Source organism: Oncorhynchus kisutch, linkage group LG30, assembly GCF_002021735.2.
Source record: "Oncorhynchus kisutch isolate 150728-3 linkage group LG30, Okis_V2, whole genome shotgun sequence".
Lineage (NCBI taxonomy): Eukaryota > Metazoa > Chordata > Actinopteri > Salmoniformes > Salmonidae > Oncorhynchus > Oncorhynchus kisutch.
In genome coordinates, this window is record NC_034203.2 from 34,351,920 (window position 1) to 34,356,792 (window position 4,873).

A 4,873-nucleotide genomic window follows, 5' to 3' on the forward strand; every position below is an offset into this window, starting at 1 on the left:
AGGTGTTGCACATACAGTGTATGTAAACACTGTACCGGTATGTGTGTGATTAATCTGTGTATTTATAAGGAAAACCTCAATTGTTGGTTTTCCATGAAACAGATTTACCTTCCTTGTCTTTCTGTTTTTCTGTCAGACCATCAATGCATACATGGTACGGATTTGAATACGCAGTCACCCGAGCCAGCTTTCTACGTTGACGCCTTGTCACGCCCTGACCATAGTTTGCTTTGTATGTTATATGTTTTGTTTGGTCAGGGTGTGATCTGAGTGGGTATTCTATGTTGGATGTCTAGTTTGTCTGTTTCTGTGTTTGGCCTGATATGGTTCTCAATCAGAGGCAGGTGTTAGTCATTGTCTCTGATTGGGAACCATATTTAGGTAGCCTTTTTTTTTTGTCATTGTGGGTTGTGGGTGATTGTCTATGTTATGTTGCTTGTTAGCACAGTGGTTCAGTAGCATCACGGTTGTCACGTTGTTGTTTTGTTTTTCGAACACTTACCACGCCGCATCTTGGTCCGATCCTTACTCCTCTTCAGATGAAGAGGAGGAAATATGCTGTGACACGCCTTTGAAATGACTGGCATTTGGGGGAGCAAGAAATGAAAACCTACATTTGGTTGGATTATTCTCATAATATGATGATATGTTATATTTGACAGATTTTGATATCAAGCAACTGTATCCTTGCTCTTTAAAATTTCAGATTGATCCAATGATGTACAAGTACATCATCAATGAACACAACCACTGGACTGTGACGGTACGAGCCACTAAGGCAGAACTAAGAACTAAGAAATAATACAGAATATACATGTGAACTCATTCACATGTGTAAAATGTGTGTGTGTGTGTGCATTTATGTGTGAATGTAATATGCATGTGTGTGTAATGTAATGTGTCTGTCTGTCTAAACTTGAAAGGTTGTGCTGCCATCTCAAAAGAGGGCTCTGTTCCTCGACCCAATGTGGGAAAGGGCCAGAAAGATACAAAGATGCCAGGGGTTGACAAGGTAAAAACTGCTTTTAATTAAAAAAAATACAATGGAATCAATAAAGTCCTTAATGGTATACAGCTATTAATCTCTATATTGTAATCAATAAAGTGTTTCAAAGTGCTGTACTTGTATTAACATATATGTTCAGATCATTCCTGAGAGAGAAGAGGGGTAATATCTCCAGATGGGCGTGTGGTACCCTTCCTCACCCATGCCAACAAGATGTTACTTTTTGTGGGGTCTATGCCTTGACAGTAAGTATGAGAGTATAAGTAATGCACAATTAACCTACTGAAAGTATACTGACTAAAAGGCAAAACAGAGCTGTCAAATGATCTTATAGCTGTGTCATTGTATACTTGCGAATTAGAATCTTAAGTGTAACACCATTTTTGGGGAGGAAAGACTGAAATGCCCATCACATTTTTTTTCCCCAGTTTGCTGAATGTGTTCTGATGGAGGCTTCGATTGTCTTTTCAAATACAAAGATGTTAACATCATGAGAAAATAAATACCAGTCACTCTCCTCCAAAACATGTGTAATTCCCCCAAATTTGATGTGGTCAAATGTGTAATGTACTAAGACATACAGTACTGTCCACATCATGGAATGAAGTGTAATGTACTAAGACATACAGTACTGTCCACATCATGGAATGAAGTGTAATGTACTAAGACATACAGTACTGTCCACATCATGGAATGAAGTGTAATGTACTAAGACATACAGTACTGTCCACATCATGGAATGAAGTGTCATGTACATTAATTAGATATGGCAAAGTAATACATTATCTTCATTTAGAATGATAGTAAATGAAGAAAACTCACAGATTTCACCAAGTGTACAAAACATGCTCTTTCCATGACCTAGACTGACCAGGTGACTATCATTTGTTTTTCAACAGGGCAATGACCCAACACACCTCCAGGCTGTGTAAGGACTATTTGACCAAGAAGGATGGAGTGCTGCATCAGATGACCTGGCCTCCACAATCACCCGTGAAGGAAAAGCAGCCAACAAGTGCGCAACAATGTGTGAACTCCTTCAAGACCATTCCAGGGGAAGCTGGTTGAGAGAAGGCCAAGAGTGTGCAAAGCTGTCCCAAGGCAAAGGGTGGCTACTTTGAAGAACCTCAAATATAAAATATATTTTGATTTGTTTAACCCTTTTTTGGTTACTACATGATTCCATGTGTTATTTCATCGTTTTGATGTCTTTACTATTATTCGACAGTGTAGAAAATAGATATATATTTTTTAAATCCTTGAATGAGTAGGTGTGTCCAAATGTTTTACTAGTCCTGTATTTAAATGTATCAGGGGGTATCGCAGCACCTCCAGCACCCTTCACGGAGCTATGATTATACTTGGAAAACTAATGGCCTATCAGAGAGAGGGAGAGATGAGAGTTGTAGGCTCCTGTCTATCAGAGAGGGGGAGAGATGAGAGTTGTAGGCTCCTGTCTATCAGAGAGGGGGAGAGATGAGAGTTGTAGGCTCCTGTCTATCAGAGGGGGAGAGATGAGAGTTGTAGGCTCCTGTCTATCAGAGGGGGAGAGATGAGAGTTGTAGGCTCCTGTCTATCAGAGAGGGAGAGAGCAGAGTTGCAGGCTCCTGTCTACCAGAGAGGGGGAGAGATGAGAGTTGTAGGCTCCTGTCTATCAGAGCAGCGAGGGGGAGAGATGAGAGTTGTAGGCTCCTGTCTATCAGAGAGGGGGAGAGATGAGAGTTGTAGGCTCCTGTCTATCAGAGCAGCGAGGGGGAGAGATGAGAGTTGTAGGCTCCTGTCTATCCAAGCAGAGAGGGAGAGATGAGAGTTGTAGGCTCCTGTCTATCAGAGCAGCGAGGGGGAGAGATGAGAGTTGTAGGCTCCTGTCTATCAGAGAGGGGGAGAGATGAGAGTTGTAGGCTCCTGTCTATCAGAGCAGCGAGGGGGAGAGATGAGAGTTGTAGGCTCCTGTCTATCCAAGCAGAGAGGGAGAGATGAGAGTTGTAGACTCCTGTCTATCAGAGCAGAGAGGGGGAGAGATGAGAGTTGTAGGCTCCTGTCTATCAGAGCAGCGAGGGGGAGAGATGAGAGTTGTAGGCTCCTGTCTATCCAAGCAGAGAGGGAGAGATGAGAGTTGTAGACTCCTGTCTATCAGAGCAGAGAGGGAGAGATGAGAGTTGTAGACTCCTGTCTATCAGAGCAGAGAGGGAGAGATGAGAGTTGTAGACTCCTGTCTATCAGAGCAGAGAGGGAGAGATGAGAGTTGTAGACTCCTGTCTATCAGAGCAGCGAGGGGGAGAGATGAGAGTTGTAGGCTCCTGTCTATCCAAGCAGAGAGGGAGAGATGAGAGTTGTAGACTCCTGTCTATCAGAGCAGAGAGGGGGAGAGATGAGAGTTGTAGACTCCTGTCTATCAGAGCAGAGAGGGAGAGATGAGAGTTGTAGGCTCCTGTCTATCAGAGCAGAGGGGGAGAGATGAGAGTTGTAGGCTCCTGTCTATCAGAGCAGAGAGGGAGAGATGAGAGTTGTAGACTCCTGTCTATCAGAGCAGCGAGGGGGAGAGATGAGAGTTGTAGGCTCCTGTCTATCCAAGCAGAGAGGGAGAGATGAGAGTTGTAGACTCCTGTCTATCAGAGCAGAGAGGGGGAGAGATTATAGAAAGTGAATCTCATTCTAGTTCTGTGATTGAGATACAGGCGCACTACAGCAACAGCCATGCGTTGGTCTCAGACAATGTTACACAACAAAAAAATGTTACTGCCATGAGTGGGACCAGATCAGCCCAAATAGTTTCCTGAATGAACCAATCTAAAACTGAGAGGTGCTGGATCCTGTTTTGGCAGAACTGGGTGTTGTGCAACACAGCCAAACAAACTTAATAAGAATTAATAGAACACAATTCTAATTAATTCCACAGGTCCATCAGTCAAGAAGATAAAATAGCTCCTATAAAAAACTGATACAGGATCAGATTTCTTTCACACACACCTGTTTGCAAGGCCTCATAACTAGAGTGGCATCTGCATTTGATTAAATCCACCTTCGACTGACAACTGTTAGAGTTGATGATTAACAGTGGAAGAGGGGTAGTTTGGGCACCAGGTTGGCAACAGTGACCCTGGTAAACATTTCAGCTCTTCGTGGCTTCTTGGAGAGGAAACACACAGACACGGACACACATGCACACAACACCAAAGATCGCCTAGGACCCCCAAAAGGCTAGGGCCGGCTCTAAGCTACAGTTACAGCCCATGGTGACCTCAGTGCCTGAGCTGAGACCATACACAGACTGGTTCCTAATAACAAAATGGACCCCTATTGCCCTTACAGCTAGTAGCCACTATTAACATATTTCATATGTGGGTGTAGGGGCTAGGGATCAACTGGTAATCGGGCAAGAGAGGGAGGGAGAGATACACACTATAGTAATAGAACACAGTCCCGTTTGGCGTTCTTTGCCTCTCTGGACAGGGAATAAGCGGACAAGGCATGATATAAAATGAAGGAAAGATCATTGCGTTGTTCAATGTGCCGTGACCTGACTTTTCAATCATCTCAGTCATCACAGTGTCATAACGGAGCTCTGTGTTCTCTGGAGCTGTGACTCACTCCCCATTAGATGAGTCAGAGGGGGGTGGACTGAGGGCTAGACTGTACTACTGCTCTTTGCTTTGAGGGCATCACACACACACACACCAGATTGCCTTGAGGGCATTCCATGAAACACAGACCCAGAGCCTATCCTGTCCTCAGAACACAACAGCAGGACAACACAACATGTTGTCCTCCCCTCAGAGAGCAGACTGACTGCCATATACTGTACCAGAGACCGTGAGAGGGGGAGTGAAGATATAAAGATAGACACTTTATTTTCACAAGCATCAT

At 43.9% G+C, this 4,873-nt stretch overlaps 1 long non-coding RNA gene across 2 annotated transcripts; it reads left to right on the plus strand.

The window, feature by feature from the left end:
- Positions 1-353: 353 nt before the first annotated feature.
- Positions 354-1,956, plus strand: LOC116358656 (uncharacterized). Of its 2 annotated transcripts, XR_004206433.1 has the most exons (5): positions 354-619; positions 707-763; positions 924-1,012; positions 1,146-1,251; positions 1,906-1,956. It is a non-coding gene; the product is annotated as an uncharacterized LOC116358656 (long non-coding RNA). The 2 variants fall into 2 exon arrangements; XR_004206432.1 differs by having other exon boundaries at positions 354-763.
- The last annotated feature ends 2,917 nt before the right edge of the window (positions 1,957-4,873 follow it).